Source organism: Anomalospiza imberbis, chromosome 1 (genome assembly GCF_031753505.1).
Source record: "Anomalospiza imberbis isolate Cuckoo-Finch-1a 21T00152 chromosome 1, ASM3175350v1, whole genome shotgun sequence".
NCBI classification, from domain to species: Eukaryota; Metazoa; Chordata; class Aves; order Passeriformes; family Viduidae; genus Anomalospiza; species Anomalospiza imberbis.
The window spans coordinates 144,113,561-144,133,245 of NC_089681.1; the positions used below are offsets into that span (position 1 = coordinate 144,113,561).

Below are 19,685 nucleotides of genomic sequence, written 5' to 3' on the forward strand. Positions count from 1 at the left end.
AAGAAAGATATTGTATTGACAAACAGAAAAAAAAAAAAAGAAATTGCACAGCTCTGAGTGATGAAACAAGTGTTCATCTTTAAGTGTAAGGAATGGGAAATCTTAACAGCACACTCCATATATGCTCTGGGTGACTTCTACATTAGCAGAGTGCAGAAAACATGGATCCCTACTGGCTCAGTGATCATCAGGATGGGAAAAAAAGAGACAATCAGTTGAACTATTTGATCACTAAAACACCCTACCAAGGTGGAGAAAATAGCTGAAACACAGCAGTGATGGCAGGAGTTTCAGCCATGTATTAGTGCTGCCTATTTTGGCAATAATTACACCCTCAAGGAAATTTAATTTCTGCCTATACACAGGACGGGGAAAGCCCTTGAACACTCCACCAGTAATTGATCAATATCCAAGCACACACCAGTTAATCTGAGTGTCTTAGGTAGATGAGGTAGGTACCAGAATTATGGAAAGTAACATTCTCCAAAAAATATCCTCATTGCAAAATACTCACCCTCAGTGGAATTTGGTTCATTATAGACTATGTTGTGACAAAACTATGTGTAATATGTTATATATAGTATTACCACTGAAAAACATCTTGTTAGATCTTGTAATCATCTCACAACATTTCCTTTCAAGGTCATGTCCAGTGCTAAATATGGTTCAGAAAGAGTTAACAGGAGACACCAACAGCTGTCAAATTTTGTTCTTTGGAAATTCCCCAAAAAAGAGAGCACAGGTTGCCAAGGTTCAGAGGAGCTGAGCAACCATTAACTTCATAGATCCTTCCCATTCAAGCCTATTCTACAAATTAAAAAGGTTTCTGAGAGTAGATGATAGAAATACAGTATAAATGCGATACAGGGAATACTTAATACAGCACCGACGTCAGAATCAGGGATACATCTATAAAAGCACAGTTGCTTGGCTTTGGTTTTCTTACCTTGGAAATAAAGTGGAAGAATCATGTATGGATTTTGAACTATATAAAGCTCCTTCTAGTGGTCCTCTAAAAACAGAAAGGAAAGAGACATGACTCCAGCATCGCCACTGTTTAGACAGGACATTAGTATTTGGCAGGGATATAACAAATTACACCAACCTGTGTGAAATCCCTATTGCAAGGGAAAATGTAGAATTATGAGATTTCAGCAGCAGTCAGCTAATGGAAAACTCAGTCTATTTGTGCCTTTTGGGTCTGTCTGCAGATCAGAAATGTCCATAAGCCCTAGAAATAGCACATCACTTGCTGCTGTAACTGCCAGGGCTAAAAATTGATCCCTGTAGATGACATGGCTGGAATAATGTTGGGTGAACAATATGGGACTGGGTGGTAGCAGTAGCCTATCAGGACTTATAGGATACACCAGCAAAGGGTTAAGCAAAATCTGAATTCAGTCTGGCACACCAGCCCTCTCACCTGTGGCCCTCTCCATCAGTGTCAAAATTATTCAGTGGCCAACACAGCTGGGCCCATGCAACAGAAGGAAAAGTGATGAGTAAGATGATGGATTTTCTTTAAACTCAGAAAATTCTAAATTATTTCACTTTTGAAGTGTGTAACAGACAACATGCAGTTATATGAAGAGCTGTACACAACTTCATGCCACTGACAGTGGAACAATTCCCGAACAGTGTGGATTCAAACACTCTCATAAGCCAGAGAGGTGTGATGGTGTAACACCACTGCGCAAACACAGAGGTTCAAATGGCATCCCTGGACTGTTTGCATTTGCTTGCGCTGCTCACACCTTGCAAATGCAGCCAAAATTGCTTCTATGTTGGCAATCTAGTCTGTAACAATACCAAAAAAATCAGGGGCATTTTGAAGGCAATATTTTTCACGTGGGGGCAGCAACAGCTCAGGCCAATGCCATACTGGGAAATGCTGCTAAATGGTAAAAATGGAAATAGAATATTTGAGGAAAGTAGCTTGGAGAACCTTAAAATGGAAGGAGATGTTTTCATTGTGGTATCAAAGTTATTCTCTCCTTCATGAGGACCCACAGGATTTACATTGCTACTTCAGCAAGGAGCATGCTGAATCACCCCAGGTTGTTCTTTTGGTCCACAGTTCTTCTGACCAAACCCAAGAAAAAAGTCTCTTCCTCTCACCTGAGCACACTCTGGGCATATAAATAATGGAAAAGGCAATCTGACGTTGTTCAGGAGTGCTAGGGTAGTATATTCTAAAATTTTCCTCCTGGAAAATATGCTGAAAATATGGATTTCTGGATATTTCTTTTGCTTTGTAGCATGAAAAGGGAAAAATAAACCCAACTATTTATTGATTTTTTTTTCCCAAAAATATCACATTTTAGTCTTTTATAGTTTTCGGTGATAAGCAGATACTGCCTTCAAGCTGGAAGTTTTCATTTAACTTGTTTTTAATTGCAATCAGAAGTTTATAGTACAACTATATATAACCCCATAAATCATCATTAAAATGCCTCCAGTCATGAAACAATGACCAGAACAATAATCACAAAAGTGAGAGATTTACACTCCAACTGAGACAACAGCACAAGAAAGCAAATGTTTGCACTCTTCAAGAATATCAGTGTCCTTTATAAAGTATGAGTAATAAAATCAATACAGTTGATATTAATCAGTATCTGGGTGGACCTTGTTCTTGTACTTAAGATAGGCCTTCTGATAAGATAGTTAGCTATTCATATTCCTATTCAGTAAATTAAAATATATTTCCTTGAAAATATAACTTGCCAGCTATAATAATGTGCCATTACACTGATGATTTACAAACATATTGTAAAACACAGCACTGCAACAGCTGTGGAAATAAAATAATCAGCCTTCCACCTCTCTGCTACATCGGGTCAAACCTCTTATTTGCCTGTAATGACAATAAGGAATAAATAAATACCCCGGAACATGATGAGGGGGGTGAGGCTGGCTATTCTTGAGAATGTGCTTTGCATGGCAATCAATGATGTGTACTGAGGGAGCACATTTAACCACTCACTATTTATAGCACATGGAAAGGCTGTCTGTTCCAGACACTCTTACCTAAGCTGAACTAGAGAGGCACTTATAAAATTGAATCTGCTGCTCAGAGCTTGGGCTCTGCTGTAAATTACAATCCATAGTCCTGCCTGACTGCTGAGCCATCGTGAGCTCACCAAGCTGCTCTGAGGCCGTTTGTGTGCTTTTTATGCAACTGTGTCAGGTGCACACAGGAAATAATAATCAGGAGGCAGAGAAACACATCACAGAAAAAGAAAATATTGAGCAAGAGCGGCTTCTGAAAGGATGTATTACTTTGTCTTTACATTGCACTCCTGGCTCAGCAGCCCTGCTGCAGTCTCATATTAATGTTGGTAATATTAATCCAAACTCGTGCCATTGCTATAAAGGAAAGAGAGGAACTGATTCTTTGCAGGTCACAATCTTTCTCTCTGTTTTCCCTCTGATTTGCACCTCTTTTATGGGGCTCTCTTGCACTGTGACATTTGCAGGTCACAGTAGCAGTCACTGGGTGTAACACCTATTTAAGCTTATCTGCAGAAAAGAACCTGGCAATGATCTACCTGGAGCTTTTTACTGCTGGAGATGATCCAGGTTTTCCTTTCCTTCCTTACCACCCCCCTTCTCATCACACGAAGTAAATACTAAACCTGCCTTGCTGAGCCTGTGTTTTGCAGGAAAGGGGCTGAAGGTCCAAGGTCAACAGAACATAACTTCCTTCAAAACAATGGAATTATTTGGGCCTTTCCATTGGCTTAGAGAGAGCAGGTTTTGATCCCCAGTCAGCACCACAAACAAATCTGCATCACTGGTCTGTACAGTGAGACACCCAGTACATTGGGTAATTCAGCCGGCTGACGAGCTGCAGCAAATTACACAGATTTGGGTCCAAAATTAAATTTGCATTATTGCTGTTAAAATTGATCAGATAATGCTTTATTCGATTCAATTCAGTTAAAAGTTTCATAATAGTCCTTGCATACTTCCTACCTTTTGATTAAAGTCACTAAGAACTACCCCCATTGTGCAGGGACCAGCAAAGTAAAATTAAAATGTTAAAAACTGTTTTGCCTGCCAAGCACAAAGAAGTGTTAAGCTGGCAGAGCTTGGAGTCTGCCAAAACCTCATGATTTCAGTGCTTGTGTTTGTCCAATAAAAATAATTTTGAACATTTTAGATCTCAACACAGCAACTCGCAGCATAAAAATAGAATGCTTTGGGATATCAGTTGTGCAGGCAGACATGCACTTTCACAGAAATCAGCTACATCCCACAGAGCTGGGACTGCTCCTGGAAAAAGTTCATGCTCATCTGAGTCCAGCAATCCAGAACGGAGGCTGCTAAAGCATTGACCTCAGTAGCAAGATTGTCTCATCTCAACCCACCAAAATGGAAAATATTGTAGATCTGGGGAAGCACTGATTCAAAGTATGAGCTGGCACAGGTGATTTAGAAAGAAAAGAGAATGATCAGCCTTTGTTTATTTCTCAGAACTATAAATCTTAGAACAGGGCATGTTTATTACTATATACACGTGTACACACACACACGAAATGCATCTAGAGGTGCTCAGGTGTCCAAAGTCTTTCCAAGACAGAAAGATCTGCTCTTGAAGACAGATAGATTTATTGTTGTGATTGTTGTTGTTGTTGTTGTTGTTTTTCTCTGTAGACAAAGATGTGCATATCTTGGACCACATTTTTCTATATACACAAGTCAAGTCTTGTCCAGGTAAGGTAATCAAAATAAGATCAAACGTATGAGAAGTTATAATCTGGCTGAAAAATCAGTTTTGACAAATCCAGCATTATGTCTATGAATTGGAGAAAAGACCTCAGAGGCCTTTCCATCAGAAGTACTTTCTCTGGAATAATTTTGCAGCAGGAACACCATGATCATGATGAGACCGACAGGTTTCTTCTGAGCTCCCTCTAGTGAACCCAGTGACCAGCTCCTGCTCCCTCCCACTGAGACACCCTCAGCCCAGGCCAGGATTTATAACAAATTGATATTTTCCTTTAGTGTAGACACTCCTTGCTTGTAGACATGGTTATTATTTTTCTCCTGAGTCACTGATGGAAGGAGATGAGGCTATGGGAAATTAGGGGCGGGATCCACTTATCACATCTCCGTCTGTAGCCCATGAGAAGTTCAACATTTACTATAAACCAGTAGTCTGGGCTCCACCTATAGTCAGCACAGAGAGACATAAATACCTCCAGAAGGCCATTCATTGCTGTCTATCTCTTTTCACTGGCAACAGGGGATTCCAGATAGCCCTTTTAGATTAGATAACTAAGTGTCAAAGGGATAAAATTAGGTGAGACGAATCCCTTGTGATTTTAGCTCTCCATTATGAGGCCCTTCTGTTACTCTTGTTTAAACATGTTCTTTAAAAAAAATGTTGTTCCTAGCTTCAGTCTAGCATGGTGACCACGTCCATTGAACAGAGCAGAGTCAGAGAAACCTTCTGAGAATGATGAGCCCAGCACCATTCCAAAGCAGGCAGTAGGGTACCCACAATTGTCTCCAATGGAAAATAACTCCTGGATGTAAATGCTGAACATTTGAGTTCACTGCAAGTTCAGACAACCTTTGAACTATTGACGTAGCAGCGTAAATTCCCCAAGAACTAAGCAAATAGTTGCTGGGGTGAGTTCATCCTTTCTTCTTCTGTGAGACATCCATAGGAAAACATTTTCCCGAATACTTTTACACTGTCACAGATTGGGTTTCTACATTAAGAGATTATTCATTAAAATGTGACTCTGAGAAGTGAAACAAACTGATTATTAAAGGCTGAAATGCAACATCACCCAAAGGCACTGAGTGAAACTGAGGTGCCATTGAGCCAGGGAGTGTGTAAATACCTTGGGGCCAGACTCATGTAGTTTTGATCCCATTGGATAATCCCAAATAGCCTCACAGAAGCCGATGGGATTGCTCAAGGAGTATGTTACTCAATGGGAATAGAACCAAATTTGGTTTACCCTGAGGGTCTTGCAAGGGCAAAGAATACGAATTAAATACTTAGTCCTATTACAGACAGGAGTAAAGAAAACAAAACAAAACAATTAATTTCAAAGAGACATATTTGACCCAAAGTATAGGCAAAGAGAGCACACATCATCCATCTGCTTGATGCTATGTTTGTCATTCCCAATGAAAGAAACAGAAATGTGCAAAATTTGTGGGGAAACGTGCAATCAAAATGTCTACAAACATTATTCTTGGCAACAATATAGATGGACACATCTCTCCATTGTACCCTTCTCCTTCATTTTGCTTTCTAATTTGAAAATATGAATTACAGCATCTAGTTATGTCACATGACATGGCATTATTCTCTTTCTTGATGGCATAAACCTAGTGAGAAATGCTTTTGATCTCAATATTTTTCCATTGAAAACCTTCAGTTACATGAAAACAGTGGTTGTAATAAAGTCCGGCTTATTTAGTGACAACACAAGGCCAGAGAAGAGGTTCTGGTCAAAAGAAAACACGTTTGTGTGAGAAAGAGATGTAAAAGTCTTAATACCCCAATGGCTAAAACATAATGAGGGATTATTTAAAAAAAAAAAGCGGATACTGTCCCTGCGGTGATGAATTATTTATTCAAATGATCAAGTTCTCATAGGAACAACTGGGAAAATTCACTCCCCACAGAGTACAGTGATTAGGACACATGCTGGAAACATGGGAAACCCCACCCTCAGTCTCCATTTTCCAGCAGCAAAGACCATCCTGCAGTCTTCTGCATCTCAGGTGCAAGTGAAGACTGCTGTCAAGTATATTTTTCTGCCAAATTTTTTGTTTTGGTTTGTATTTGTGGAAAATCTGCTGGCCCTTTATTTCACCTTGATGCTTAAAGGGGTTAAAGTTCTTTTTACACTTAATGGTGGGAAAAATCCAGTTCAAGTCCTGACACTGAGGACTCACATCATTCAGGTATTTGGGTTCACATCTGTTCATGGAGCCAGCAAAATTACTGAATTTTGGAAGGAAATTAGGAAATTTTTAGTATCATTCATTTCAGAAAGAAAAACCTCTAAACTCATCTAAATAAAAACAATTTCCTCATTTAAACCTTCACCAGAGCAGGTAGAAGCAGGGCCCAGGAGTGAGCAATACCCACTCTAGGTCACAGGGTGGGGAAAGGACAGAAGTGCACTACTCCAGGAAATGCCTGGAAATGCTGGAACTCCTTTGAATCACATCACTGCCTGATTGCACCACTGCACACACCAAAAACCGCCCTGGCTCTCAAAGAGAATGATGCAACTCTGTGTGAGAGCTACAAAGGTACCCTCTAATCCTTCCCTAGGTTAAGATGTCAGGGTTGTTAAAGTAATTTTGCTGAATATTATCATTCTAATGGCCTCTGTCCCCTGTGAAATAGACCATTCAATATGAAGATAGCCGGGTGTTGGGAAAAAACAGCTTTCCACATCCAATATGAAATTCCCTTCACTGCAAATCAACCAAATAATTGTGAGTAAATATGAATGGAACACAAATAGGTCCCCTTCTATTTTAATCTTCCTGAGTTTTGCAGCATTCACACAATATTCTGCAGGTCATTAAGAAGATAAAGGTGTGCGAACACCGCCAAGCAGCTGGGGATAAGCTGGGGGTGAGTTGCAGATTTGAACCCTGTGTGTATGTGTGCATCTACACACATTACACAGCTAAATCTCATAGGGTTTGGAAAGTTCATCTTTAACACAGATAAAGAATTTCAGTCAATGGTGGCATAAAAATTACAACAGATTGCAGATTTTGATTCATAAACTGGGAAGTAACTGGAAACATTAATCAGGAACGCAGCAGGGGAACGCCTAGAAAGCAATTGTTTAATTAAAGATAGTCATAACTTCAGAGAAATCATGTAAGGACATCAGAATTCTTGACTTCTGGGTATAGCACCATGCAAAAGCATAAACTCATACAAAAATGGTTGAGGGGCAGGTCACTCTGTTCATAAGGAACCAGATTATAGTTTCAGTTAATGCGAAATCAGGGCAGGATAGGAGGGGAAAATTCAAAAGGATTAGTGTATGGGTGATCATTGCTCATATTGTTATGCCAGTGACCTGAAAGAAACAATGAACCAGGAAATTAAATCAACCAGGTTGTACCTGCACAGAAAGACAGTCATTAATGAGGATTCCAAAGCTGGGCTTAATTCACTGAATTAAGAACATGTGATGAATGAGACTGAACACTACAGATGATACAGACTAAATAATAGAAAATAATACTAAGAACAAGAAAGAGGTATTAAAGAGAAGCAGAACTCTTTAACCCAGGTGAATTTTAGTGCTGGATTGCTCCAACAGCACCTGTTGGAGCAATCCCATCTTAGACAAAGCAGGACTAGGTTGCTGTAGTGATTGGTGTCTCGAGAGTAAAGTTTAGAGACTGAATCCTACGGGAAATTGGATAGTGCTGAAATGGAAACTAAGAAAAGAGTGGCGGGGGGAGGGGGCAGAAAGAAATCCACAATCCACATAACTCCAAGACCACAAATCAAAGGAGACAGGTTTCAGACAGAACAAATGATACACAATAGTAGAGTTTGTAGAGACACAGACACAGTAGTGACCACTAAAGTGGATGACAAAGCCTCAACAAATCAAAGGGAAAGTTGTCATATCTATTTTGCAAATCACTTCTGCACTTGAGTTACAGTAACACCCTTTCCCTGTTGTGTTTGTTTCAATAAGAAGGTAGGGAGATGTTTGTGATTTCACATTTAAACACAGCTCAAAAAACTGGGACCATGATTTCAATTATAGTTTGTGGTTGCCATTATAATAGAAATAATAATAATAATAATAGAAATAATAATAATAATAATAGTTATTTTTGTTTTGAAAGGGTGCAACAGAAAGAGAAGCAATCCCAGGCACTCAGAGCAATACTTAGATTCAGGACGTTCATCTGCATCAACATGTTCAGAGAGGATTATTCACATTAAGTATAAAGAAAAGCACACCCATGGCACATGAGAGCTTGGTTCTGTGTCTTTTAAACTGGCAACATTCTTTTGATATATTTAATGTAAGGTTTTGATGATGAGAGAGTATTAGAAAGGTCTAAGCATACTGGGGATCACACATGCCAAGAGAGTGTCTCCACTGTTGATAAACCTTTCCTGAAGACAAAAAACTTGAGAAGAGAAGGCTGACAGTGACTACTGAAGGCATCCTCAGCTAGACTTCATTTTGCAGAGCAGTTGTAAACAGGAGCTATAACTCAAAACACAGACAGGACAGATCCAGATGGGCCCTTTGGCTTCCTTCCATAACAAAATCTTTAATTTTCCTAAAGAAAATAACAACTCCATGCACATGCTGCTTACTTCAGAGCAAAACTTGGTTTACAAACTCAAGCAGTTTAAGGATTAAAAAGTATAGTCTATCTCAGCAAATGAACTTTATCAAAGTGCAGAGAAAATCAAGCCTTCAGGTAAACAGGAGCATTTGCCAAGTGGAAATCCCAGCTCTTTGTATATTTAGTAATGAGTGAAGATAAGATTTCTTTTTTTGACAGCATGATGGATACAATCATAAAAGGAATCATGCTGCTGTAACAGAGTATACTTGAAGAGTGAATTTGAAGGCTGTGTCTTTATTCCCAAACACATCTTACCTTTCTTTTATTTAGAATACATGAAAGCTAGTTTTTCTGGCATGTGAAAATGTTAAAGTTTTGGGTTTTTTTAATTTTTTTCTTTACTTCCCGTGCCCCAATATGGATGTGTTACATTTAATTGTCAAACTCAGATCTGCTTCCCAGTTCAATAATCACTGACTCATTTAAGCATATTTATTTAATTTTTTTATAGATAGAAAGGTACAGTAAGCAAAGAAACACAAGGTCTCAGATGAACACAAGCTCATAAATTGTTACATGTGATTCTGCTACTGTGGTTTAAAGGAGGGGGCAGCACCAAGAATGTGGTGAAACCAGCTGCTTTGAACCCTGGTATTTCAGCATAAAAGCCACAAATCTTCCATAGATTAAAATGAAATTAGTTTATTGGTCTCAGCCTGTTACATTTTGGATACCTAGCCATGTCACAAAATGAATCAGATCTGATGTGACTGACAGTCTCTGCTCGGAGAAAAACCTCGTAGCTGCTGGCCACTCATGACTGAAAGCTAATGACCCAGCTCATGCGAAGAGAAATTCTGCTGTACTTCACTCAAGAGACAGAGCACCAAGATGACTATCTTATTTGTCTTAGCATTCACCTTGAAGGTGCTTGAAACCCTCACAAGGAGGACAAGACAAAGCACAGGTTCCAGAGGTGTAGTGGGCATTCATCTTAAGGGACATTCTAATAATTCTTGTGAGATTCATGTGTTGAGGAAAGCCCAAGGCACACTACTTCATAAAATTAAGCTCACAAATTGCATAAGTAACAAAGGCATATTCCAGCTCATCTCCTCCTTGGATCCAGGATGCATCAAGACATTCCAGCAGAAAGGAGACCAAAGTGTGAAAACAGCTTACCCCACAGCACATTCACAGTGATAGTCTCTTGTTCCATGATTGGCCTCAAAATGAAGTAGTGAAGATGAAATTATAATTGTAGCTGATGTCATCAGGCCAAGAGTCCAACTTACCTACCTGGGAAAAGATTCCTGGGCTCACTGACAGCTGTGCCTGGCTGTCTGTCCATGGAGGGAAGGAGGCCTCATCCGAGACAAGCCATGAGATCATGCAACAGACATTTGCAAGGTTGAACTTTCACATGTTTAACCACTTATCAAAAGTAGATACAGGACCCCAACATAAAAAAAAGATAATAAAATCATTTAGGTTGGAAAATACCTCTCAGGTCATCAAGTCCAAAGAAAGAACCGTACCTTCACACCAAATGCAGTCCCAGCTGAGATCCTTCTCAGTCTGGTACTCAACAGTCTAAAAATAAAGAAAATGTTGTTCTATAGAATGGGGTAAATGTTCCTTCTCACTCTTCAACAGAGAATGAGTAAGTAAAGTGAACGATTCTGAAAGAAAAAACAGACATTTTTGATCATATTACTTTTTAAAAGGTCTTAAGTTGAAATTCTCTGTATTTCTCAGCAAGAAAGAATAGAGCAGTGTTCTCAGGAAAAAAAAATCCACAAAAAAGCTGGACAAGCTGGACAGTAGATTTTCATTCATAAATCCATGAGAAATCATCCACAAAGGTACTCGTTGCAAAGGTTACTGCCTGCAGACCTCTGTTTCCCCAGAAGCAATGGTGAAGGAGAGAAACCCAATTATGATCAGAGCTGAGAATACTGGTGGCATCTCCAGGACTGGCAAGAAGATGGTTTCTAGTTGACACCTAGGTGCAAATTTTCTTTCCTAAAATGTGATGGATTGGGAGATTTCAGTCATTCCAATAACAATTTGAGACAGGAAGGATTGAAGATGTACTTCTTCATTTAATCTAGAATGAAAAATTTCCTGTCACAAGATTTTTTAATCATGTTAAAAAAAAAAAATTCAGAGAAAAGTTGTTAGGATTCTATGTCAAGACAAAAAAGTGCAGATTTTGATCAAAAATGTCAATGATTTTGCTTCTTAGAAACATGTCTTTATAGTTTATGCCTGCATTTTAGAAGGATTATCTATTTGTTCTGGGAACTCTATCAAATTCTAAAATAAATTAAGGTCTTTGGAGAGGAGATATTTATGATCTCTCATAAACTATAATAGACTTCAACAACTCTCTTGAGGCATTCTTTGGGCTGCACACATGTAGAAAACCTGGTCTAATAGAGTCCTACTCAAACAGGTTTGTTCAGAGAGTTTTGTCCACTCCTGTATATATTCCCAAAAAGTGGTCTGCTCACAGTGAGATAAGTGGTTTGAAGAAAACACTGGATTTTCTTTCCAATCTGGAGAGAAACAGATTCCCTGATATTTTTATTTTCATCTGCCTTGCTCTCAGCCCATGAAGCCTTTTTGTTGTGTAGAAAATCATGAATAACTTATATCTTAAATACTTTAGCATAGACCTCAGAAACCATGCAGTGTTTTAAGAAGGCCTCTCCAATGTCATGGGGATATTTTATGGAAATAGAGAGTACAGATGCTTTGTCAAGACAACCTCTGCCTTCTTTGAGCTTGTCAATGCATTGCACTGACATAATCAGAGGCAAATATTTGGAATCATATAGTCTGTGAATATGCCAGATTAGAATATTACTCTTATAATTATTGACAGTATATGAAGCAAACATGACTTTCATGGAGTCATTCCAGTGCATTCTGCCAATACAGATCAGGAATAGTGTTTGCAATAATTTCTTTTGAAAAACATGGGTCTATAACCCTCAACAGGAAGTTGCATGCCTTCCTTAGGGAAGAAAAAGATAGTACAGGAACTCCAAAAGTCTGAGGAGGATGCTTCAATCCTCCTCTAAGAGGACTGTGTGGTCAGCAGTTACCCGTGAAGTACCTGCTGCTGGGGAATCTGCAAAGAGCAGAAAGGGGAGTTGCAGTTCCCTCTTGATGAAGCGCAGCAGATGATGCAGTGTTGTAGCCAGTGCCTCTAATATGTACTTGCTCCAAAATCTGCATTTTTGATAGTGAAGCCATGAATAAGTGTAAATATGCTGTGATCCTGATCACATCATAGGTAAAGATAAATGTGATTGTGATCTGGGATCAGGAACCAAAGTTAGATAGATTTCCTGGGATCGTTTCTTATTCTATCCCATGTGTTAAGCAGAGTCTAAGAGGTTTTTAAACAGCACGTTTAAGGGTTCTAACATTTTTAAATTTTAGGGGACAAAAAATCAAACAAAACCTCTATCTTAAATGCAGGGTATGAGAGTGATTTAATGCATTAAAAGGACCAGGATTAGAACTAGCAGCACAGGGCTTTTCAGCATCCCAACAAGCTGGACGTGGTCAGTCTGCGTGGATCACAACAGGAGTACACAATAGGTATAAACAAAGGCAGAATTTAATTACAAGTGCACATTTTTTATTGCACAATGGTCTTTCAAAAATGCCAATGTGAAGTAGAACCATGACGCTGAGTTTGATCATTTGTTGGAGGTTCTTTGTTAAACAGAATGAGTGCAGTGTAACCCACGGAATACGCTGACATCTTATGGGCCTGACATTTACTAAGGTAATAAATTAAAGCAATTATGTTAATGTATAATAAATGCATTCAACAGGAAATAAAAACTGCACAGTGCAAGAAGAAAAAGAATCTTGTTTTTCTGAATCACTGTCATGTACAGAACATTAAGATCTTAGCAGAGGCTTTTTGGAGGCTGATAATCTAAGCATAGATTGAAATAAACCTTATTTCTAGGGAAAATAGTAGTGAGCTTTAAGACATCAGGTTAGAAAATGTGAATACAAATTAAAGATATCCGTTATCTACATTGTGTTTGTGACTTGAAAAATGAAAGGTGTGGAGTTCTTTTGCTTTTTCCTCTGTAGGACTTGCCATTCACAGCCTGATTCTTGATTCACCAAACACTTTGGGCAACATTATGCTACATGAGTGACATTTTCAAAAGCCACTTGTGGGTCTGTAGGATTCAAGGAAGCACTGTGGTGGCAAGGCTGAATTAGTCACCACACTGCATCTCACCTACCATAACGAGCCACTCAGGCTCTCCCAGCTTCCTGCGTCTACAAGCAACACGAGCTTGCCTGGACTGATCCACAACATCCAGCTGGGCTGGTGGATGAGAGGCTGGACATGACCCAGCACTGTGCCCTCGCAGCCCAGAAAGCCAATTGTGTTCTGGGCAGCATCAAAATTATTAGGTTGGATGTTAGAAAAAAGTTCTTCACCCAGAGGGTGGTTGGGCACTGAACAGGCTCTCCAGGGCAGTGGTCACAGCACCAGCCTGGCAGAGCTCAAGAAGCATTTGGACAAAGCTCTCAGGCACATGGTGGGATTCTTGGGGCTGCCCAGTGCAGGGCCAGAGACTGGACTTTGATGATCCTTGTGGTTCTCTTTGAACTCAGAACATTCTGGGATTCTATGATTCTGTGGAAAAGAAGGGTGTCCAGCTGGCTGAGGAAAGTTGAGGGAGGTGCTCCTCTGTTCTGCCCTCATGAGACCCCACCTGCAGTGCTGTGTCCAGCTCTGGGGTCCCCAACATAAGAAAGACATGAATTTGCTGAAGCAAGTCCAGAGGAGGCCACAAAGATGCTTAGAAGGCTGCAACATTTCTCCCATGAAGACAGAGTGAGAGAGTTGAGGTTATCTAGCCTGAGACTTGAAGGCTCCAGGAACACCTTATAGCCCCTTCCATTACCTCAAGGGACCGCACGAGAGCTGGAGAGGGACTTTTGACAAGGGCATGGAGGGATAGGGCAAGGGGGAATGGCTTCAAACTGAGAGAAGGGAGGTTTAGATCCCAGGAGGAAATACTTTCCTGTGAGTGTGGTGAGGTGCTGACACAAGTTGCCCCGAGAGGTTGCAGATGCTCCATCCCTGGCAGTGTCCAAGGCCAGGTGTGATGGGGCTTTGAGCAACCTGGTCTAGTGGAAGGTGTCCCTGCCCAGGGCAGGGGAGTCAGAACTAGATGGTCTCTAAGGTCTCTCCCAACCCAAACCGTTCTGTGATTCTGTGATAAACCTATCCTGTACACTTGCCACGAGTGAGGATGCCCTCTCACAGTGACATGTGAGGCTGTCACAATTCAATTTTGTGTCAGAGATTGCAGATGCACAACTCATTGCTTAAGAAGGATCACTGTGCTGCCAAATCACCAGGAGTCCTTAAAATCTTTTCTCCTTTGGCTCCAGCCAAGTTCAGAGAATACTGCTGGCAGAACCTCAAAATTGTTATTTACACAAAAAGGTGTTTAAAGGGACAGTTTCGTTCTGGCTCCAAATAATTAATGAAACTTTCTTTCAAAATTACTAAAGCTCACATGAAATTTAAAGCTGTCTACTCAGCATAGATATTCCAATTATGTAAGTATCCAGTCCTGTTTGAATCACTCTGAATATAATTGCTGCAGCAATATCTAGAGATGAGTTTGGCCAGAAAGCTTTAAAATGTATGAATGACACCTTCAGCTAAGGCAAGAGAGGCATTTCTCCCACTGCATCCTATCAGGAGCAGCTGAGGACTTTATAAAAGTTTCATTTTGCTACATCAGATTGGAAATTATAATATGCCTCATTCTTTAAATTGTTCCACTTACTTCAATGGGTCTTCATACAGATAAAGTGAAGTACAAACAGTACAAATAAAAGGGTAGACTTTGAAGAAGAGATGTTCTTCTATTTTTTTGGGTAGAGCCGAGTAAGGTGGTTCTCTCTTGGCTTCTATGCTTTGCTGCAATAAACAGAAATGAATAAAAATAGCAATATCAAGCTGCACCAATGTCTGCAGCTTGTTTGGCTTGCCCTGGGATTCAACTGGATACTAATGCACAAAAATACTGATTAAAGTTGAGCAGTTTTGCCCCAAATTGAATTCATTTTAACAGCATAAAGGAAAGGGAAATATTATCCAGCTCTTTGCTCAGCATATTTAGATATAATGACATAATATGCACACATTCGAAAAAATTGCCTGTCTTCAGGTAGTGCATTTTGGAGTGATTTCAAATTCCCTTAGGTTATATCAGCAAAGTGCTTTCCCCTGCCTCAAAAATCACTAAGCTCTCAGTGCCCAATTGTCTGTGTCACCTTGTTTACACGGTGGGTAATTTTCTAGCCTACAGTCTGTGCCTTATTTTGTCAGGCTGCCCTTATGCTACTTTGTGACGATTTTCAAGTCTCCATGCATAAATTATGATTTATTTTGCTTTCCGAAAGAAAGGCTGAGTGAAGTAATAGAGTGTGGGGGTTTTTTGGTTTTGGGTTTTTTTTATAATGAATATTTCAAGAGTGTGCTTTTTCCTTCTGAAGAAAACTCCGCACCTCCAACAAGTATTTTTATTTCTATACAGAAAAATAAACACAGAGAAGAGCTGAAATAAAAAGAGCATCTCTTGTTTGAACCTTGAGAGATGCAGAGATCTCACAACTCCAGCACTGGGGTGAGAGATACATCATACTCCTCCTTGGTTATCAATGTTAATTTGTATTTAGCATGGCTCACTGTGTGCTATGGTATTGCCACTGCATTGTTACTCCATGCCCACAAAGAAGCCATGTGCAGAAAACATGGTTATATGAACAAAATAAGCATCAACAGCAACACTGCCTGATTCTGAGCACTAAAGAAGCAAATTGCTCTTCAAAACTTACTTAGATGTTTTTACAACAGCAAGAAGCAAAAGATAAGGCCATAATTGAACTGTTGCCCAAAGGCAATTACTGATTGGAATTGATTTATTCTACAAACAAATTTGACCAATAGATTATTTGTCTTGTTACAGCAGATTTGGGCAATGCTGCTGCAGTTGTGAAGGAGACACAAACATCTAGCATGAATAGCTAACACAATTTGTTACCCTGTAGAGCTGCTTGTTGAGTTACCCAAAGAAATCTCACCAGGGAACTGAGCAGGGCACGCTACTTTGATGCTCTAAAACCATAGTGTTACCTCCCTGCTTTTATGTATGAGTCTGAGGAATTGTTAACAGCAACACAAGCAGTTTGCTCTGAGCAACACAAATGTGATGGACTTAACATCAAAGTGATGCAAAATCCACCAAAAACAGCAGAAAGACTCCTATTGAATCCAGAGGACTTTGAATCAAGGCCTGTCAGGGTCAAGTCTGCTGTTCTAATGGGTTTTCTAAGGGGATCCTGTGGGAAATTGGAAAAAGGATTCCAGTTTATTGAATCCAAGGATTACTGCTGCTTCGAGCTATGTTTCTGCTATAACATTGGTTCAGCTTCTCTCCCCTTCCAGCCCATGGCAAAACAGCACAGGAGCTCTGAGTTTCATGGCTGTACAAAGGACTCTTTGCACTCAAGAAACTTCCCTCCCTCCATTCCTCTTTCCCTCCCTCCCTCTGTTCCTCCAGTAAAGATGCTCCAGAATCCATCTGAGGTAAAAACAATCATTGCTGCTGCTCAGAAGGAGGCTGCACAAAAAAGGTCCTTGCATCTTTAGCTGTCAGAAGATAGTGGGGTTGAGGTGCCTATCTTCCTGCAGTTAGTTACCCAAGTCCTTTCATGTTTGAGGATTAAGCTGCTGAATTGGGCACTGCTAAATTATTTCTCAAACCAATATGGAAGCTCAGAACGATGTGCAGTGTGACTGACTGCTCCTAGTTCTGGCTTCACACTGGATTCAGCGCTGTGTCAGTGACTTAGGGTTTCTACAAAAAATCAAGGTTTTGGTTTTGTCATCGGAAGCCCCACATGGTTTGAGATGAGAGAGCAGAAGTCTTCCTGAACTGTCACACAATCCAGTTGAAGATGTGATCAGTGAAAGATGGTCTGAGGTTTTCTGATGTTAATTTAAGTAACTTTATGAGTTGACTGTGCAGAGGATTGGGCCCTTCTCTGCTCAGCTCATATCAGCTGATGGAGCATCCCACATGCCATTTCCTCAGCTCTCATATCTGCATCTCCCTTGGAAAGGACGGGGTTTTGTTAAGCTTTCAGGAACATTTCAAAGCCCTTTTTTCCGCTATCAAGGTGTTTTAGAAGGAAAGGACATAAATGAGCAATGTGATAGATACAGACAGTTCTTATTTTGGTTGGGAAACAGATGAGGCATGTGGGTAATTTATTGCACTATAATTGTGTTATGTGATATCGATGCTGCAGTATTAATGACTGCAAAGTGCCCAGATTGATTCAGATGGCCATTTACTGTCATTATTACAAATCTAAATAAATAAATAAGAGCAGTTGAACTGATGTAGCTAAGAAATGTTTCAAAGTCACCCGGTGACATACATGTAGGCTCTTGCGAACAGGGAGTGACTCAAACAATATCAGAGACACTTTTTATTGGGGTCAGAAGAAATAGAACAATTAAGTCATTTTCAGTCATATACTATATATTAGGAACTGTTTTAACAAGCGCATTGCTAAACTGACTGGCATGAACAAAGCGTTTTAAAAAGCTGGGGTGTAAATATGCCAGGGAAAAAGAAAGAAAACATGTAAACTATGCTCAAAAATAGTCTGCAAATGTAAGGAAACAAGAAAAACTAAGACAATCATGCACATACCTCTCCTGCTACCATGGCCCAGTGAATACAGTGGTTACCATGGCTGGATCTGGCTATGAGGTGGACTTTAGAGGGCAAGCTTTGTTTCTGATCTCTGCCCAAACAGAGAGCCTTGATCCAGTCTGTTGGTTTGTGTACTTTGAATGAGCCAACCTCACACTGCAAGAGCCAGCAAGTTAAGTTTGAATTTATCTCATGCCTTCAGGTTTCTCTTAGCATCCCCTGTCTGGCTGTCATATCACACAGAGGGGGAGATGTACCATCACTTGATATTCCAAAATATGACTCTGCACTTTTTCCCTAAAACACAACTGTGCAAGTCAGACAGCCAAGAATTACTTGCATTTCCCAATGCTTTTTATGTATCCATGTTTTTTATTTCTTTTTTAAAAGAAAACAGTTCATTAACATGTAGATCTTGCTAAAAGGTAATAATTTCATTAACCATTTGTGGAGACTATTAATATATATTAATTATAGGCTCTTTATTTACACTAAACATTTTATTAGCTTCCAGAGCCATTGATACTGAAAAAGATGAGAGCAAGTCTCTTAGAATAAATAGCTTCTTCATACTGAGGTACGTTTGTGAATAGGTGGGACCCAAAGACAGCCAAGTAAGAACCTGCTGGTATTGATCTGCATAGAGAAAAAGATCTATTTTGGCTCTACATACACCCACAACCTCTAATGATCATTGACTATGTTGCCCAGATAAATTCCTTAGATAAACAACCAAAACCCAAATTAACATATGAGCCATTAATAATCCAGCCAACAATTTTTATAACAATGACAGCGAGAGAAAGATATGATTTCTTTTGAAGGTTTATTCTTTGCAATGTTTATGTGATGCGAACTTTGAATCTAAGTCACCTGCCAATGACCAGGAAAGCAAGTCAGCTTTACAGCTGAGACTAAACTTTAGATATTCTTGTACTCATGGCTGCTGCTTAAGCAGCTACATCTCTGTATGTCTTCACTTTATGAGTTATCAGAAGCTAAGAAAATATGTGCTGTGGCCATTTCTCACCTCACAATTCAATGCACAGAACAAGAAGAAAACAATTTTTGGGTACTTGGCTATAAAACTGTTATAAAAAAAATTAAAATAAAGCTCCAAAGTTTGCCAATTGGTAGTATGTTGCTGCTTTTTTTTTTTTTAACTTAACACCTGCTTTCAAATTTCTACTGCAGAAAAGCTGTGTAAGCCGTGAGGAAGGTGCTCAGGGGTTACTCCCAACATCGAGCTCCCCTAGTGGCTGCTTCCCTCCCACCGTCCCCGCGGACAGAAACACCTCTGTTGGGATTTTCCCCGTTCATGACCAGAAGGAAGTAACTGCAAAAGGGATGCGGATTACAGTCCAAGAAGGAAAAAAAAAAAATAATTATACTCACAATCACCTGGGACTTTTGGAATGAGAAATAGTTGGGTAATTCAAGGAGAAATGAAAAGACCTAAAAGAGAAATATAAGGGTTTCTCTATAAACCTACAATCAGACACTACATATTGCCCTGATGAAGATATAAGGAAACCTGTGGGAAATTCTGCTTTAAAGTTTGGT

At 39.7% G+C, this 19,685-nt stretch overlaps 1 long non-coding RNA gene across 1 annotated transcript; it reads right to left on the reverse strand.

Annotated features, from left to right (window-relative positions):
- Nucleotides 1-959: 959 nt before the first annotated feature.
- LOC137463408 (uncharacterized) lies at nucleotides 960-14,490 on the reverse strand. Its single transcript, XR_010993909.1, has 3 exons — nucleotides 13,611-14,490; nucleotides 10,831-10,920; nucleotides 960-1,012 (listed from the first exon to the last, which is right to left on the reverse strand). It is a non-coding gene; the product is annotated as an uncharacterized lncRNA (long non-coding RNA).
- Nucleotides 14,491-19,685: the final 5,195 nt, after the last annotated feature.